The sequence below is a fragment of the Manis javanica genome, chromosome 12 (assembly GCF_040802235.1).
Source record: "Manis javanica isolate MJ-LG chromosome 12, MJ_LKY, whole genome shotgun sequence".
Lineage (NCBI taxonomy): Eukaryota > Metazoa > Chordata > Mammalia > Pholidota > Manidae > Manis > Manis javanica.
In genome coordinates, this window is record NC_133167.1 from 84,151,178 (window position 1) to 84,170,933 (window position 19,756).

The window sequence follows — 19,756 nt, forward strand, 5'->3', positions numbered from 1 at the left end:
TTGGAGAGGAGACTGGAGGCCCATCTCTTTCTACTGCCTTCAGGCAACATTTTGAGTTTTACAACCAAAGAAAAAAAGAGAAAGAAAAAGGAAAAAAAAAATCTTGAACTGTTTTTCAAATGTTCTGGGTCTTGGCAAACCCCAAAATGCCTTTTGCCAAATGCTTTTTCCCTTAATTTTTAAACCTCGAGTGTATTTCCAGAACAATCCAATCCATCTGCTTCTGATTCATTTACACTTAACTCATTAGGCGGCTGTTGCGTAAGGAGCAGTTTGACATTCCCAAGATCCCTGGGTGAGGGATTCGTCGTCCCCCTTTGAATCATAAGGAGGCGTCTTGCCAGCTGGGCATGGAGCACAAACCCAAAAGAAAATTGAAAGCTCGGCTTGAAAGCCCAAGTCCCCAGGATGAGAATAGGTTTCTCTGGTGTCCCACCCATCATTCATCTCCCTCTGCTCTTCCTGTCAGATTATCATCACTATCGCTGTTATTGTCATTAAGGATACAACAAATGGCCACATATTACTGTTAAAGGCTTTGCATTGCATTCCACTGTGTGCCATTCTTCATTCATACGCTCTTGACTCATCTGTTCAGACATTAAACAAACACTCCCAACCAACTGTGAGCTACCCGCCGGGCCTTGGGTGGGATACCAGCTACAAGACTAATAACATCTAAGCACCAATCCCACCCCAGCTTGCCCTCTACGAGGGCTATGACCTCCACCAGGGAGCTCAAGAGGTGTGAGTGGAGAGCAGTTTTGAACAGCAGAAAGCAAGGCTGGAGCAAGTGAGGACGGCCCAGAGAGAAACACCCAGAGAAAGAGAAGGCTGATTTCCAGGGAGATGAGTGACTGGCCAATCTAAGCCCCAAGCTTCTGCTGTATCACAGGGATTCCCTTTCATTGCTCGAAAAGAGGCTCTTCTCTCCCATCTTTCATTCTTCATGAACTTCATTCTCACTACCACCTTTATTCAACAAAATTAATTCTTAAATGCACTAAGTATCTTCTACAAGCTCAGACCTGCCCTATGCTGGAGCCACGGGGACAAAAGAGGCAGATGAAGTAGGCAGGATTTGCAGCCCACCTGGGGGTACTTTTCATTTATCATGAGCATATATCATTAGCAGGACACAACAAGGCACCGGGAGAGTGTAAGAGTCGTCCACCAGAGAGAGAGGTCTCATGAGCTGGGATGGTAGGGAAAGCCTTCCTGGAGGAGGTGCATTTCAGATGAGCCAGCCTGGAACATTAATGCTTGGCTAGATGGAGGAGAAAGAGCTATATTCCTAGAGAAAACAGGGAGGAAGTCTCTTGACAGGAAAGAACATCGCCTCTTTGTGGGGTCACAGGAGGAACCAGGTTGAGAAACAGCCAAATAAGTGGAAACGTGTGCTGTAGGCAATTCAGGGAAGACGTATGCATTTAATCCCCAAGGCAAGAGTGAGTCACTGGTGGCTTCTGAGCAAGGAGGTAAGATGGAGACAGCAGTGGTTGGGGGGATAATCTAGTGGTAATACACACAGTGGACTGGTGTGGAGAAAGACTCCAGGCAAGAAAGCAGTAGGAGTCTGTCGCAATCGCATAGGCAGGTCAGGACAGGGAGGTCGAGCAGAGTGGGGTCAGGGAGCGAGGACAAGAAAGAACAAATATCCGGAAGATTGAATCAGCTGGACCTGGACCCTGAAGAAAGGGGACGAGTTAAGATAACAAAACCCAGGAGTTAACCAAGTGAGAGAAGAACGTTTTCAATTGAGATGGCATTTACCTAGCAGTTGGCATGTGCCAGACACGGCACGCAGTACCCCCCATGAGTCATCCCACCATCCTCATGGAAAGGTAATGCAGGAGCTATCGCCGCCCCTGTTCTACAGATGAGGAGGCTTTGAAAGGTTTATTCATTTGCCCAAATTCCCACAGAGAATGGCTAGGGACTCTAGCATGCAGCCACGTTAATGGGCTGCCTTTAGCTTCCACTCCTACCTAAAGCAAGCCTCCAGCTTCTCTTACTCCCTTCCTCACAGTCCATCAGCATCCCAAGCTCACCGTCATCCACCCTGTAATGCCTTCTGCCCACCCCTTTACTTACCTAAGTCTAGATCAAGCCTCAACTCCTTCCAGAAACTTCTGTCACCACTTGGTTTTCCCAGGACCTTCATTCTTTACCACCTCCTCTATAATTTCATGTCAGAAACACAGATGTGAACATCTAATTCTACACCTTTTTCTATTGATTTGGTTGGTTCCTACAATTCACTTATTTCCTGGCTTTGGGGCTTGGCCCTAAAGCTGAGTGGGAAACCCAGCCTTGCCCCTTAAATTAGGTAGCCTCGGGCAAGTTACTCAACCTGTCCAAGTCTGTTTCCTGAGCTGTCAATTGGAGATAAAGGGTTACTGTCGGGATTACAGGAGAGAGTTCCTGGCACTTAACAAGCCCTCGGTGAATGAGACCTGTCAATAATCTTACAGTTGTGTTCATTAATTGTCCTGTGATGGGCAGTGTTATGTCCAAAGCTTTGGATACAGTAGAGGTTCCACGAATAGTCTTCCACTGGAATACCTATAGTTTGTAAACTACTACATTTATTTCACCACATTCAAGACCAACGTATAGGGTGAGGGTTTCAGACGCAGTCCAGATAGGGCATCCCCAAACCGAGGTGAGGAATCCCAAAAGCAGGGGAGATGACCCCAGCATAGAGGAAGACACGCTCAGCCTCCCCTTGGGCAGAGGGCCGGCTGCTTTCCCACACGGGGACATGAGGCTCGGCCCTGCTGACAGGTCGGCTAGTCGCTGCGGGACCAGGGCTCTGCCTGGAGCACTACCCCTTGCCCCTCCAGCCCTGGCCCGAGGCTGCTGCATGAGAGGAGGCTGTGGAAAGTGGAGAGAAGCAGCTAGGGAGGGCTCACAGCGGGATGTTCGGGCCGTGTGTGCTCAGTGCCCTGCCGCCGCCTTCTCAGCCGCTCTGTGTCCTTTTCCATGTCCTCCTCAGCCCAGCTGCTTTCCTTTTCATCGCCTGGAAGGCCAGTGTCCGTGGCCCCAGGGCTGCCAGAGCACCTCCCCAGCAAGACTGCTTGGTTTCTTCTCCCCCCACAGCCCCATCAACCTCAGCACCCAGCAGCTGCCCCAGGATGACAGTTCACAGTGATGCCTGATAGCTTCTTAGGCACTCGGCGTAAAAGGGGACCCAGCCTTAACCCCCCAAAAGATGATCAATGTGGGAAAGAGGTAAGGGATGAGTTTTCTTGGTGGGGAGGGAAGAGGAGCTGGTGTCTAAGTGGCACGTATCTAAAGCAAACACCCAACCGTCGATTTATTTTCCTTCATTCACTTACACTTACACACACACACACACACACACACACACACACACACACACACACACACATACACACTCTGACAGGTACGAGGGCCTCTGCAGGGCGCAAACACGGAAATGGAGATTTCCAAGGTGGAGGCGTCGGGGCAGGCGATGGGGCAGATGCTCGGAGCACATTCAGGACGGGCGCAGAGGGCGGCCTGGACATTCCCCGCAGCCGGGACAGCGCTTCCGGCCTTGGCAGCAAGTACCAGGTTCAGCTTCGGCTTTAGTTGTTCACTGTCCCCAGAGACCCCAGCAGGCCGGGCTGCTGGGTTGCGGGCAGGTGGGGGACACGGGAAGAGGAAAAGAGGAGACCTAGGGAGGCGCTCAGACCATTTGCCGGAGGCTCTGCGGGGTGTGCTGCCCGGAGAGAGGCCCGGAGTCCCCTCGTTCCCCAACCTGGGGAACGGGTGAGGGAGGCCCGCAGCCCCACCCCAGCCTGACCACCGGGGCTGCGCTCAGAGGGAGAACTAAGTCGCTCCTGGCCCTGCCTCCCTCAAAGTGCAGCCTGCAGTGGGGGCAATGGGGCAGTTTACTAAGGTCTGCAAACTGCCTCTCAATCCCAGCCCTGCCGATTTTCTTTTCCTTTTAATGGGGATCCAAGGCCAAAAGCACACACGCACGCACAGACACACACCCATACGCAAAGGGAGGGTGGCAGGAGGAGTCAAACCCAAAGCACGTCTCAGGCTTTAAAAATGCACAGGCTGTGCTTGGGAAATGTCACTGCTTGGCTGAGAGCACGGGTGGCACTGGCAGGCAGGGAGCGGCAACGAACAGGAACCGAATTTAGGAGTGACTGGATGGTCGACAAGAAAGAAAAGCCAACGCACAGCATATATACATAGAAACAAGAGGCGCTTCCGAGGCCTGGGCTGGCACTCACAGCGGCCATGCTTGCCCCTGGGCGGAAGGACCGACCCCCGTCTCCTGGTTGGACACGCGCACGCCAGGCCCCTCCCTGACCCTTGCCTTGCTTCCTGTGGATGACGATACTTGGAATGTTGCCCCCGCTCAGCCACCAGAACAGCACGTGGAGCCTGCCCAGTCTCCCAGCCTTGCTCGTCTCCATCTGCATCCAGACACCTTTCTGTCAAACAACATAGATCTCCTGTCCTATAAGCATTTCCCACACCCCAGAATTTTCAGTCATTTGAGCCAACTCTGACTTAGCCTTTGATCCTAATCTGCCCTTGTATTGTTTTCTAGAGGCACAAGTAATATTGTTTCTCCCAGGAGAAACCACAAAAGGCACAGTGCCACTTGCTTCTCCTGTGTTCTCCTGGCCACTGGGGCCAGCACACAGTTGGGGACATCATGGAAGGACATGGACACAGGAGCTAACTCAATTTTGACTTCATGTTACTGACTGGCCACCGAGGACTTGCATGATTGGGGAAGTCTCTAGTCCATGCAAAACACCCAGATACCCGTGCTCATTTCCTCTCTGAGCAAATGTGCTTTTTCATATATTTTTTTACACCCAAAGCTGTTTTGCAGAGAGGCCTTCTTTTCCAGTCAAGTTGAAACCTCTTTGCCCTATGCCTGATCATATCCAGTGGCCCAGAGTTGCTATATTATATCCAAAGAGGTCTAAAGCTTTCTGCGAAAAACAAAAACAAAAAAAACTGCAGCACATGGGGGATTAGATCAGAAGAATTTAACTTGCTTAACTGTGATAAAGTCTGGTTAGGGAGATTACAGCTGTTTACCCAGGAAGTAAATATCTCTGAGCTCTGAGGAGGCCAGGAGGAAGGGAAGGCTTGTCTGGTAATTTTATCATCTTGCAGGAAGAAAAAGGAGAGGAGAAAAGGGAGAATAAAAGATGAGAGGTGATAATCTCTGAAGTCGAGATCACTCTTGTGTTACAGCACATGCCAGAAATAAAAGATAACTGCGCTTGCAGCCTCGCTGAGGGATGGCCTGCTCCGACACGAGGGCGCCCTGCCTGCTGCTTCGGAGCTGGAGAGAGTCAAGGGCCAGCCTAAGGGGGGACACAGAGAGATAACTGTTCCAAGTAGAGAAAAATGGGCTCGGGGGGAGGTTCCAGGAAGAGAAATGGGCAACATAGAAATGCTGTTTCTCATCTCCACTCCTCCAAAATATATATATCCTTAGACTCCCATGATCTTATACCCAGAGCAAAATCCTAAACTCTCACAAGAAGGGATTCTCAACTGTGGGCAAGCAGCAGAATAGCGGGAAGAACGTATCACCCAGAAAAGGGGTAGAAGAAGAGAGGAATGTATGGTTTGAAAAAACATATTATGATTTACTTCAAAGTTTTTTTTAAATAATAATAAATTGCTTTTGCCAAGCCAAGCCAGGAAAAGAAACAAAATCACAGGTATTTGTGTTATGGAAGAATTATTCTTATTTCCCCATTAGGGTCCCAAGAGCATTACTCCAAGACTCGGCCTGTGGTTTCAGCCACCTGGGTTGTGTGTGTGTTCAGGGCGGAGCCTCATGTAAACTGATGTCAGTATTCTCGCCTCCCACCATCTTGTTCCCCTTCGCCTGCTCTGGGCCCTCTATCAGAACACCAGACGCTGCGCCTCCTGCTGGATGCAGCTGGCTCTCCCACCACAGGGGTGTGGGAAACTCCCCCACCAGGCCAAAGAAGTACAGGGTTCCAGACGTGTTGCAGGAGAGAGCCTCTCTAGCCACTGTGCAGTTTACTCAGAGAATGAGTCCCAAAGCTGCCTCCCCAGTGATTACATGTGTTAATTCAAGCCGTTCTTTCCATTTCTGTGGATAGCCTTTTTCTTCTCCATAGGTTCTCCAAAAGAAAGTCCACTCGGAGCTGAGTTGTGAGGCATACAGCAGAATCGCTCAGAATCGTTCCCAGCCTGCTGCCACCAAAGCTTGGTTACCAGGTCAGCTGTTTGTGCCTGCTTCCTTCTTCCTCCAAGATGAGCTCCTTCCCAGGAGGCCCCACAGTCTCTCACGCAAATAGGCAGCTCACCGGGCCTGCTCAGACATGCCTGGCCAGGCCTGGGCTCAGGCTGGGGCTCTCTGCACACCGCATGTGTGCCAACCTGCCACACAGGAGAGGCACTGCAAGTGGAAGCTACAAAGAGACAGAATTTGTTCCTTATATGTTGAGCAAAAATCTAATGGATCTGTCTGCAGGTGTAAAGAAATTTCTATGGGGGATCATGAGTGACCTATAACATAAGATGTTGAAGTCAGATGGTGCCTTCATAAGGATGTCGCTAAGAAGATGCCCCACATGTCAGATATCATCCCTAAATCTGTGCATTTATCATGTTTCACTGCCAATACTTGCTAGGAAGGTACCTCCTCAATTGCTCTGCGAGAAAGGTCGCCCACTTAGCAACTGGCTTTCTTGCTGAAGGAGAATAACCACCCCAAATTCCTCTTCAGAATCTAGCTTCCACAGTTAAGATCATTTGTTTGCAGATGGAAGAGTGTTATACAGTAGCCATGACCTTCTGCAACTTGCAAGTGTGTTGCCATGTGATTGGGTCCAAGGAACACCAATTTGGGACAATCAAGTTTATCCAGGAGAAGAGATAATTCAGGGAGTATGTTAGCTACCCTCAAATGCACTGGAGCCTGCATGAGGCAGAAGTACATTCATATTTCAGCTGAGGGTGATAAAAATAAACTCTGGGTTGAGGACAAAAGACTTGAGATTGAGCTGTAGCTGCCTCACATGAAAGCTATGGGATTTCAGGCAAGTCATGTAAACTCTGGAAGCCTCCATTTCTTCAACTGTAAAATGGGCCTAATAACCCACACATCATAAGGTTGCTGAGATGAATTAAGATAATTATGGGAGAGGACGTTGTGAACTGCACAGCTATTCCCCAGCTGAGCTCTTCCATGTGTTTCATTCGGCTCTGCACACAGAGCCTGGATCCCTACATGGTGTACCATACCCATGTTCCATAAACATCCATTCAATCAATAGTTGAAGCTTCTAAGAAAGCTAAATCTCTCTTTAACTTAGGCAAGATCTATCTACCAGCCAGAGCAGTCCACCAGGCTGACTGAGAGGCAGAGAGTGCGGCTCTGAGGAAGTGTTCAATCCCGGGAGGCTGTCAGGGGTGCTCTAGAATGAACCCCCCATCAGGACGTGGGAAGTAGAGAAGAGCAAAGCCACACCAAGGTGCAGATGCTTCACTGAAAATCCACTTCGTTCTCCAGCCCAGAAACCTGCCTTACCCGCCAGCATCTTAACACATGATTCAAGCTCGGGCCTCACCTCAATCACAAGTCACCATGCTCCACACATCTCTGGGACACTCACAAATGACTGCAAACATGAAAGCTGCCCCTGCCAAGGGTTTATTGAAAACCATGTTCTCTCCTTAGGCCTCCAAATCCAATACGTGACGATTGGGTGACCCATCTCATATGCATCTGCATCAGACGAGCACTGGCTTCACTTATTGTTGGTTCTACCTGCATTGATTGGGCACCTAATCTGTAACAGGCATTGTCACAGGCTGGGAGGTGGGGGTGGTGGCTGAGCTGTGGATGTCAGCCTGAGTAGGATACAGCATGCACTAAAGCAGATTTGCTCTGCCTCAGGGAGCATTCATATCTATCCAGGAGTGGGACATATGTAATAACCAAACAAGTGAATGTGTAATGGCCAACTGATCATTGCTATGAAGGAAAAGTGAAGGGGATGTTGAGTGACTATGAGAGGGGTACAGTCAGAAATGGGGCTCTGAAGAAGTGACATTGAACTCATCCTGGAAGCTAAATCCATGACTATCTTTTCCTAAATGCAAAGAATAACCAGTAAAGAACACTCAGCTAGAACTAATGAGATCAGATTTGTGGCTTTGGAAAGACAACCCCAATAGAAGGGAGTGCAAGGGTCTCAAGAGTGGAGGCTGTTAAAATGCTATCGAGTGGCTGGGGCTGGGGGGCGTTCAGGGCAGTGGCCACTTGCACAAAAATGGGGAAATAATGATCCTGTTTGAGCTGCCACTTACAGGAACAGTAAAGAGCAAGGGAAAAACATCCCTGTGTGCCCTGGGAAAAATTATGAGAATAAATTTAAAGCAGTCCTAAAGTCTTAGAGAGTCTGATGACCTATAATTAAAGTCAAAAGATAGATCTTAAGCCCAGATCATTCACAGAGCCTCAGGCTACTGCTTAAAGATAAAAGCATGGAAGGAAACACACCAAGACATCAACAGCCGTTATCTCCAGTTATGGGTGCTTTTTGCTTCCATCTCCCTGTTTCTGTTTTCCAAGTTTTCTATAATTATTGATGTGTTTCTTCTGTAATTAGAAAAAAACAATCCATGTATTAATTTAAATATAATAATGTCATCTTTTCACTTTCTGGGTGTGTCTCCAGGAAAGAAGCAAAGGTGTCTGCTGGGATTTCATCTTCCTATGTGATGGTTATCCTTCAGAATAAAGAGAATCATTCAGGCAGAGCAGTACCAAATTCTCGCTCTCAGAAAGCCCCTGAGCCTTAGGACAAAAACACACACCTGTGAATGTTTCCCTCCCTGGCCTTGGTCACACACATGGCTCCTTTCTGTAGCCGACCCCCTAACACTGCCTCCCCGCCCAGTCTCCCTCGAGTGTCTCCCGTGAGCCACAGCACCTGGGCCCTGGCCTCAAGCTGCTGCTGACCGGAGCAGAGATAGCCATGTGACGTCACGCCAAGTGGATTCGCTCTCTTGGGACTTTGGAATTGAGATGAAGCTAAGGGGAGAAAAATGATGGTACGTGAACAAAAGTGTGGTCACATAGCATCTGCGCAGAACTGATGCAAGACAAAACCATGAGGAAGTAAAAACGAAGCATCTACCTGGGGAAACCGCTGAGGGAGGAGGAATAGAAACACAGGGGCAGACCGGCAACAGCCCTATTCCAGGGAAGGCAGAAGAAGCCGCTCTGTCCTGGTTGCCCCGCTTGTTCCCCAGGTAGCCTGTCACTTCTTAGATGTTTGTGAGATGGACTGTTGGGTCCTCTCAGTAAATCCTGCTTGCTTGAACTTGTCTGACAGGTTTCTCTTCCTTATCACCACAGAGTTTCAACTGAGAAATTCCCATGTCCAGCTAAGAGCCCAGTTTCTCATCATTTCCAGCCCCTGCTGATCGTAGATGATCAACCTCTGCCCAGGTTACCTGGGAAAGGCCATAGGCTAGGGTCATCTCTTTCCTTCCAGGTGGTCCTCTCCAGCCAAAACCCGACCACCCAACCAGGCCAGTCCATGCTCCAAGTCCAAGCTGGGGCTGCGTCCACATCCTCCACAAGCTGAACGAACCAAGAGAGGCTGCAGCCCCCCATCAAGTCCAGTGCGCATGCCATCAAGAAGCACTCCATGCCCTGCGACCTTGTGAACTTCCCCAAGACACAGGTTTGCCCTTTGGGGAGAAGCCCCGACAGGAGGGCCAAGGGCCCAGCAGCCACTGCCTCGAGCCTGGGGAGAGTATTTGACAGCTCCAAGGTAAAGCCTCTTTTATTAAGACAACACAGCAAACTTTTTTTAACCACAGCTGACATCACTCTCATAAATCACCATCATGTCTTGTGGGATAGAAAAAGCCAAAACACTGTCACATTTGATTTTGCTGGCTACTCGCATCTCCAGAACAAACCATGTGTTTTTAATCAACAACACTTTGTTTTGCGTTTCTCAGACCCCAATACTCTTTAAATAGTTGCTTTTACCAGAGGGCTATTTTAAACCCAGGGCCAGCTTCTTTGCAGAGGACATTAAGAAACAGAACAGCACGTTACCAGCTAGCCAGGCTCACCCGGGACAGTTCCTCAGCTGGGGTGGATTCTGGATTAGGGGGTTCTAACTGTCTGTGGCAGAGGGGGCTTTCCTTGTCCCTCTTTGGGAATTTAATTAGATGTCTTCCCAGAAAGCTGGAGTTTTTGGTTTCTCTGACAGGCAACCCAACTGGGTTATGGGAAAACAGCGAATTCTCAGCCAAAGGAAACAGAAAGTCACATCTGGGACTAGGATTCCAGAGAAGTGAAAGAGGAGGTGGCAGAGAGGGGGACCGTTTGAGGGAAAGGAGCAATAAAATAAGATTTCTGGAATGGCGCATGTCAATCAGTGCATGCAAACAGGCCCAAAGTTCTTGGAGGCAGATGTGCTGGGGCACAAGCCCACTGATGTGTGCATGGGGCTCACCCTATGGTTTTCTGGGAATGGTGGGGGCACCTCAAGGCAAGAACAGACTGTGTGGAGGATTCATTCACTAAAGGGAGTGACTTATATGACCACCGAAATGCCAGGATCTCAACCATGATTGGCAGCTGGCTTCATCTTGTCCTGACACAGGCCTCTAACACCTGGCTTGAAAGAGACAATGAAAGGGAGCTGAGAGAGAAGACCAAAACCTAGTGAAACACTCCATACTGCTAGCTGGATGGCTGACTCAAGTCCAGTCGAACAGTCCAACCAAAATGGCAGGTGGTTCTTGTGTCAACTACCCATCTTCAGTCATATGACAAAATTCTTCTCTTTGAGGGACTATGAAATCCTCCAGATCAGGGCTTTCTTCTTCCATGGCGGTCCTAATTGTTCATCCTCAGCTGATTGTGCAGGGTGCATGGGGTGGCCCCAGGCTCATTGACACACAGGGACCCAACTCATTGCCTGCCAGACTCACCCCTTCCTGGGTCTAATTGCAGAGGGCTCTCAATGGCTCAAAGTTCATTCTTTCAATGAAGAGTCTCCATCAACTGTATGTTCTGGGCATTCCTTTCTTGATGGAGTAGTCTATAAATTCATGAAATGTGGTCTAAGCATGGTGCTATCCCATGGAAAACGCACACTGTCCATGTCCTCTGTAAAAGAGCCTGCCCCAAACACCCCAATCACTGGCAGCAGTAGGGAGAAGGCAGTAGTTTATATACATGTGGTTAGGAGGAATCCCCCAGGCTGACTACTATGTGGAAGACCCTCTTGGTCCATGGTCTGCTTGCCTCTTTCTGACAGATGCAGCCCCTGTCCCATGAGCCAGTATTAGCAGCTGTTTAATTGCAGCCTCACTAGGATTTGCTGGATTATCTTGAGGCTGATATTTATAAATCAGGTTAGGGATTACTTTTCCAGTTGAGCATTTCAAATAGACATTTAAACTTATGACCTGGGCCCTTCACATTCTGTGTCAAATGTTTGCACTCGTTATTCAGTTGTCTTCATAGTATAAACTAGGAAACCTGGAAAGATAGTGAAGTATTGGAAAACATCTTCTGGTTTCTGTTTATATGGGTATTGAAGACTGGATTCACAGGCACTCGTGTGTGTATGCGTGTGTCGGAGGATTGTGGATTCTAGGACTGGCACCTGGAAGGAAGCCATAAGCAAGCCTGTGGAGTTGCCACTCAGGCTTCCTCCTGTGTTCACCTTCACCTGCTTCCCAGGTCGGCCATCCATGGCCATGGCCAGGTGTGCTGAGCTATAAGGACTAGGAAAGGAAAGCACCTTGCTATCCCAAATGTGGTCTGTGCATAGGCATTGAAATACTTATCAGTGATGCACAAGATCCTCGGTCCTGTGCGCACTGACCCAGAGGTTGCATTTTTGTAAGATTCTCCAGGTGATTTGCATGAACATTACATTTGAGAAGCACTGGTATTTCTTTCCCCTGGCCACACTTTTCAAATCACCTGAGTTTGGGTGCTAAGGTTTAACTCCAGACCAACTAAATCAGAATTTCTGGAGGCGAGGCCCAGGCTTTGAGTTTTAACTATGCCTGGTAATTTCAATATATAGCCAGCATTAAGGCCATTGGTCTGTAAGAATAATTAACTGAGCATCTGCTATGTGCCAGGCATTGACTAGAAGCTTCACAGAGGCCTTATTTATCCTCCCCACAGTCTTTGAAGGGTAAGCACTGCCCTCCCCATTTAGCAATGGCTTGTCCCACATCCCAAAGGTCCCATGTCAGAGCCCACATCTGAACCAGAACTGAGCTCCAGGCACGGAGCATTTGGCCTGTCAACTGGGAGCAACAGTCCCACACCTGAGCACCACTGTCAAGCCGGGAAAAAGAGATGTGAAGTTCCAGGAAGCCCAGGCTTGAGGAATGCCACATTCCTCTCACACACAAGCAAAACTGGCTTATGTGGAAAGAGCACACATTTGACAGCACTGCCCCCGTGCAGTGGAGACCCTCAGGTCAAACTGGCTGCGCCCTCCCCAGAAGGCCCAGAGCAGTGGCCTGAGGACCAAGAGCCCCGTCCCCCCATGCAGCTTCCAGCGGCTCCTGCCCTGTCTGTCCAGAAAAGCCAGGTCAGCTGAGTGAAGGATTTCAGCCCGCTTTAATGAGACATTAGTGAACAAAACATATACTGACAAGTTAATAATTATAGGAGAGCAGGTGCCCCCAGGGAGAGCAGGTAACATGGAATCCCATCTTCTAAAGCCCTCCATGAGCAAACCCTGAATGAAATTAAAATATCCCTACTGGCAACACGAGTGTTTAAAGAGACCCGGGTTTTTCTGTAATACAAGTAGTAATCCTAACGCATGCTGTTAATGGAAGGCTTTGTCATTGAAAAGGTACTTTCACATATACCGTGGCATTTAATCCTCACCACATGCCTGAGAGGCAGGTACTTTTTCTTGTTTCACTTTATAGATGGGGAAACTGATGCTCCGGGGATGTGAAGGAGCGGGCCTGAGGTCCACAGCCAGTGCCTGAGGCAGAGAGCTTGGCCTTTGTGAGGATGCAAGGCTGGGGCCCCACGGCAGCCCTCCAAACCGCACCGATGTCCTTCAGCCACAACTCCAATCCTTCCAGAAGCTGTGCCCTCCTTGGCTTCGGGAGCTCCCTGTGATGCTCCTCACTGAAGTCCTTAGAGCCCTATCTGTGTCCCGTGTGCTAACTGAGCTCTAGGGAGACATTCTCATGGTCCCCAGGTGTGTCCCTCCCTGCAACTTAACGGCGCTCTGAGCAGGAGTTTGCAGGCCCAAAAGAGGAGGGGCGGGTGAAATGTGAAGAGTTTACGCACAGGCACGCACATACTCATGCACGCACATGTGCCCACATGCAGTCTTTCAAGAGCAGAACATGTTCAGGGGAATGTTTTAGGTCACCCCAAAATTCTGGGCAGAAGTCGTGAGCAAGAGAAATCACAAACACCTCAAATATGGCCACCAACTTGCAGACATCATCAGCGACTTGCAGAAGATTAAAGGATCTGGGAACAAATTAGCCTGGTGCAGACAGTGACTTACAGAGAAAACTCAGCGAGGAGTCAGGAGAGCCAACAACTTTAAATCCTACGAAGTTTCTTAATCAAGTTACACTATTATTTGAAATTGGCAGAACACCAATGGATTTACTCCAAAGGCATAATATATGACTTTTTTTCCCCGCTTTTCTTTTTTAAGGGCATTAGGGTTTTAGTTCCTTTTTCCCTTCTTCTGGAGGGTGTTATTTTTAGGGGCGGTGTGGGGTTGGCAATATGTCATTTTCTTTTCTCAAATCTGTTTTCATAGAACATGCACAAAATGGAGCCGGTTCCTGCGAGCCCTCTACCCCCTTCTCCCCACACCCCTGCAAGTGCTCACTCCTCGATTAAATAGCCAGCCCCTTAGTCACACGCAACCTGACACAATTTTGTGCAAACCGCCCTCTCCTCTGCCTGGTTCTCCCTGACAGTTTTGCTATTTCCTCGTAGAATAAGAGGGTGGGGGGGACCCAGATGGGGGAGACCCTCAGCACAGAATCAGCCCCGAAATTATGGGTGAAACTTCCCTTCAAAGGCCTCCTCACATAGTTCCCTCAGCTGACCTTCCTGGCAGGGGCCTAGTTCACAGCTCCAGACCCCACCCTGCCCCCACCTCGCAGACTCTCCCAGCCCCTTGGAGGCCAGTGGCCTCCATCTCAGGGAGCCCCCAGCAGGCCTTCCAGGGCCTGGGGGTGCTCACCCTCCTGCACCTCCCCTCCTACAGGCCCTGAGAAAGCCCCAAGATCAAAGAGCTCAGCAGCAGGGCCAGGTGTCCATCCTCCTCCAGGGGCCACAATTAATCAAATGACTTGACTCACAGGGAGATCAAACCCGGCCCCCCGCCAGCTGTTGGTTAAAGCTGGCCTTCAAGTTGCCCTCATTAAATTTCCTCTCCCCCTCTCTCCCTGCTGACTCCTGTCCCATCACCATCTATCTCTCAGCTCTTTCTCTCAGCGCCCTGTCCTCTCCCTCCCTGCCTTTCCCCTCCCACTGGCTTACCAATTTCTGACTTCCCCCATTTCCTTGCTCACCATATCCCTCTCCTGCTTCAGTGTCCCCACTCCCTGCCCCCTGACACCTGTCCAGCTCTGTTCAACCCATTCAGAAATTCCAAGGTCCCCAGACTCCCTCACCTGACACTTTCTCCTGGACCTACCTACTCAGCCTCTGCAAGTCCCAAGAGGAAGTTGTCTGCGGTGTCTGGGATGGGCTGCAGCTGTGCCAGGCCACTGGGGTGTCTGAGAAGGGGTTCCCTCACCCCACAAGGCCAAGGATGAGTTCACCAATGCAGAACTGACCTCTCACCTGACGCTCTTTGCAGCAGACCCAGGGAAAACCACCTAGAAGTTGGAAAAAAAAAATGGGCAGAGAGGTTTTCTCTTCCTACCAGCTCTGCCCAGAAGGAGGGAGGATGGGAACCCTGGATCCCGACTTCCCCTCGACTGATGTGTTGAGAATATTTACTCCAGTTGCCTAAAGTTTGTTTTTATACACTTTTTCCTACAACAAACACTGGCAAAAAAAAAAAAAAAAAAAAGAAGCAGAAAGAAAAGCGTGAATACAGGCTACAGAGAGCTGTCCTTTCTTCCTCCGTCACTATATATACATCTATGTATTTTTTAACTTGTTTTCCATTTAAGCGGTTCTTAAAGCACACAGGCGTGAGAAAACACAGATGGGGCAGAGCAGGCAATGTTGTAGCTCTGCGGAGGAGACATCGCACCATGTTAGGGATTTTTAGAAGTCTTGGAAGACCTCAGGATGCAGAGAGGTTTTTTGGTTTGGGTTTTTTTTTCCCCCTTTCCTCCTTATATAGTCGGAATGTTCTCCTCACTTCCTCTCGCTGTTCTATTTCTCTATCCTTGGCATCACCTGCTGCCATTTGGAACACAGAGTGCCTTGGCCTCCGTGACTGGGTCCCTATGGCTGCCCCGGGCTTGACCCCCTCTACCTGCTGGTGTTTCCCCAGCTGTGGTGAGACGGGCCAGGCAGGAGAGGCCATCCATCACCCGGCGGCGGCAGAGGCCTGAGTGAGGGCGAGCAGGGTCAGCGCCTGTGCACACTTGGGCAGGGTGGAGGAGGCGGGGGCATTACAAATTGTTGAGGTATCAGGGCTGGGCTTGATGGATGGTGCAGAACGAGGGCCAAGACTCTGGCACCGGGACAGAGCCAGGTCTCCGGTCCTCCGCCCGCTTCCTCCCAGCCCACCCCAGTGGCCCCTTTCTCCGGCTTTCTTTTTCTTCCCTGCTCTCAGTCCATCAGTCAAGCCTTGCCCCGAAGCTGACCCTTTGCAGAGAACAGCCAACCTAAGAGAACCATTTCTTTCTGAAAACCCTCACCAAGGAGTTTTATTAATGCTGGCAGGCCCCTGCTGCTTCCTGTCCCCTCCGCCTGCCTCCTCCCCCAGGAGTTTCGTTAACTCTGAGCAAGAAGGGAGAGGGCATGTTGCTGGGATTTCTTGAGCAGTGCTCCTAATTCCCTCTGGGCCCCACGCCTGCTTCTGCTGCAGGTAGGCCCTGCTGGTCACCTGGGGGTCGCAGGGTGCTTGTCCCACTCAGAGACTCCTCCATCCATACAGGCCCACCTTCGCCTCTGCACTGTCCAGCCTCTTGGAGGTAATCATGAGCATTTCAGCAAAGGCACTGTGGTCTCCAAGCGAAATGGATAGAGAAGTCCAGCTAGAGTGAGGGGAAGCATGCTGTGTGCCGGGGCAGGGGCCGAGATGTCACTGGGAAATTTCTAGCTGGCTGGGGGACCTGCCATCTCTTTGGGGCTCCTCTTGGGAGACCACACAGGTTGCTAGTTGCACCAGCACAGTAGAAGGGAGAGTGGGGACGTGTTGGGGCAAATGGTGATGGAAGATGTTTAATAGAATTACTATTAGGCCTTGAGTTAATGAATCACAACTGCAAGAAATCATGATAATCCAGCAGGCATTAGTGACAGATTAGCTTCAAAGCTGCCATAAAAGTGCCATAATGCTTACCTAACGGCATGATTAATTCTCCCAGTACATAATGGCTTTATGGGGGAACGAGGCACCAACAGAGGCTTGACAGAAAGCCACGCCAAGATCCCCAAGGCATTGGGGCACCCACACCCTGCTTGGGCCCCAGGTGGCTTCCGCTCCACCCAGAGACAACTGTCCCCACTGGTTTGTGGGTAGGCAGGACAGCTGCTTAGGGGTACCCCAGAGCTACACAGGAGGGAGGCAAGCTGTCCCCTGGAGTACCTGCAGGGCTTTGCCCCTCACCAGGTGGCAGTTGGCAGGGGGGTGGCTAGAAAGCTATTATCACTCGAGCCCCAGAACAGGCCCCTGTGATGACCAGCCCCAGTGCCCAGAGAGCCCAGTCCCAGTCCCCTGATTGGAGGAGCCAGCATGGAGGGGTCTGGAAAGAATACCAACCCAGGGCACTTGCCCGGCCTGTGCTCCTATCTGGCAGGTCACTTAACTTCTCTGGGCTCAGAGCCTGCATCCTCACACACTAGACCACCTCCCTATAATGACACCTGGTAGTTATGAATCCCTAACCTGCATTCCAGGCAATGCGGATCCCCTTCTGTGCATGATTTCATATCCTGCCCCCATGGATCCTAGGATGCAGTTACCCCTGTTATCTTCACTTTGCAGAGAGGGAAACTGAGGCTTGGAGGCACAAGGTAACCACACAGTTAGACCAGCAGTGACTATAGGTCCAGGCAGTCCTCCCTGGTTCCTTTTTCTCTGTCAGTCCTCTCCAGCTCTGATGCCGCCAGTTTAACCTCAGGGGAAAAGCAGCCGGTGATACACCGACCACTCTCGTGTGAGGAGGCGGGGCTCCAAAAGCTTGGCTGGCTGGAGGCCCACCCGGCCCACGGAAGCGGCAGTCAACACGTGAGCCCCGCAGAGCCCAGCTGGACTCCACAGCCCGTGTACCTCGGCTCCACAGATCCCGTTCCTAGAGTGTCCCTTAAGCATGCAACTACTTCTGGCTTCTGTTTCAGTTTCTCTCTTGCGCACAAGGAATCATGGCAGTAGTAGTAATAATAAAAATAATAATAGCTTGCCCACCTGATGACAGGAGTATCTTGACCCCTTAAGGCTCAGCTATCTCTTCACAACTCCAGGATCGCCCAGCCACTGCCCTGAGCACACCCACAGACTCCACTTCCGAAGCCCCGCTGTGGTCTGCCTATCTTCCCATAAATATGGAGGCAATTAGCACGAAGCCCAAATCCAAAGGGAATTCTTGGAGCCGTGTTCATCTTCATAATGTTGAAGAAAACCCCCCACGAGGTCTGAGTCATGGCTGTGGCAGGCAGGCTATTCCTGGCCTGGCTGACTAGGGCTCCCGGACAGGCACACAGCCTCCCCCAGCCCCCATGCTGACAGACCCCACCGCCCGGGGCTTCCCACCAAGTGGGGATCCCACCGGACTGTCACCGATATGCCTGCCAAAGAGGAGAAAATTGGCATCAATGGGCTCCAAACCTCCCCAAGGTCTACACTCCTTTTAAATCCCAAGGCTGAATGGCAAACCATCACTCAGTCAGCAAATATTCACTTTTACAAGGCATCACGGGAAAAGCCTAGAAGGTTCCCTCTGTCCCTTTGCTGCCCTGACTGCCAAAATGGACGTAAGGCTTCAAGACGCGTACTGCCAGAGTTGGGTGGGTGTTCTGAGGCCCTCTGCATCTCGTAGCCCATTCTCCTGTCTGGTAAGACTGCCTATGTGTGTCCAGGGGACCCTACCACTTTAGTTACAAAGTCACAAAATCCCAAGGTTGGAAGAACCCTCAATGGTCATTTCTCCCACCCCTCCCCAAATCTACCCCTATTGACTCCTCTTCAGTCAAATATACAGTTCTTATTTCAACATGCTGTGCTCAGTGAAAGCTCAATAAACATTTATTAATGGTGGTATCCATGATGAATTAACAGCCAAAGCTATAAAATTCAAGTTTCACACTAGTAGAGGCCCTGGTGAGACAGAAACTGCTATGTAAAGTTTAAGATTTTTCAAAATGACAAGTGTTCACACACACACACCCAGTGGGGCAGATAGAAGACCACAGCTCTCTCTATCTTGCCTATCTGGAGAATCACGGTGCAAAACAGAAACAGTCCTTCTCAGAGAATATTCCTGCCTTTGTGGAGAGCACGATCAGCTTCTCCGAGGCCGACCAGCCCAGCCTGTTGGGATATGCCTGGCGTTGGACCCAGCATCTCTCTTTGTCTCCTTGCTGGGCTCAAGGGGCAAAGCAGCTCCTGAGAAACAAAACAGCCCCACTGCCTCATCAGGTGTTTCCAGGTGAGGTCAGTGCAGTACATTAGACAATTCAAGGATGCAAAAACGTCAAGGAAAAGACTGCCCAGGTCCCCCGTAACTGCAGCAGAGAGGCACCAGAGCTCACTGCCACCATGTCAATATCCATCCCGTCTGACTTAGAGCCAGGTCTAGGGGCTGGCTAAATCTGGAGGGGAAGGCGGGGCCTTGACAAACTGAGCAACAAAGTTACCTGGAGGTCAGTCAGAAAGGGGCCCTGTCCCTCTTGAACCCAAACAGGATAGAAGCATTTACAAGCTGGCAGAGTATGTGGGCTACAGAAAACCTTCGCCAGCTTGAAGGAGGCAAACCGAGAAGGCCTCAAAGAAATGAATCAGCATTTGCACTGAACTTATAAAGCGAGATTGTACATGTGACTCACTTCCTCTGAGCCTGGTCTGTACCCCGAGATGCTCTCACACAGGAGGAAGCTGATTCTAAGGCAGCATATAGCACAGCACAGGGATGGGGATGATGCCAGAGTGGGAGGAAAAGACCACAAAAACCAAAGATGACCTTACCTTCTCCCCACTTTAGCCCTTCAGGCAACACAGCAGAAAGGGGCCCAGGAGAGCTGTGAAGGACAGCAGGTCGGGGCCTGCAGGTCGGGAGCTGCTGTGCAGGCCACCCTGGGAACCCCTGGGCTCCATACTGCCCTCCTCCTTCCAGCTCCTGTTCCTTATCTCGACCCCAGGAATCCCCCTATCTGGACACTATGCTGGTGACTGACCAGGCAAGCTGGGAGAAGGCAAAGAGAGCAGAAACCTATAGATGACCAACATTTAGGGGCATCGCCCTGTGCCAGGCCCTCTGCTAGACAGAGTCCTCCAGTGGGAAGATCACAATTTGCTGGACAGAAAGAACACCCACAGGCCAGCTGGCAGTG

At 50.4% G+C, this 19,756-nt stretch overlaps 1 long non-coding RNA gene across 1 annotated transcript; it reads right to left on the bottom strand.

Moving 5' to 3' along the window:
• Positions 1–5,707: 5,707 nt before the first annotated feature.
• Positions 5,708–17,720, bottom strand: LOC140845174 (uncharacterized). Its single transcript, XR_012123912.1, has 3 exons — positions 17,616–17,720; positions 14,721–14,904; positions 5,708–6,437 (listed from the first exon to the last, which is right to left on the bottom strand). It is a non-coding gene; the product is annotated as an uncharacterized lncRNA (long non-coding RNA).
• Positions 17,721–19,756: the final 2,036 nt, after the last annotated feature.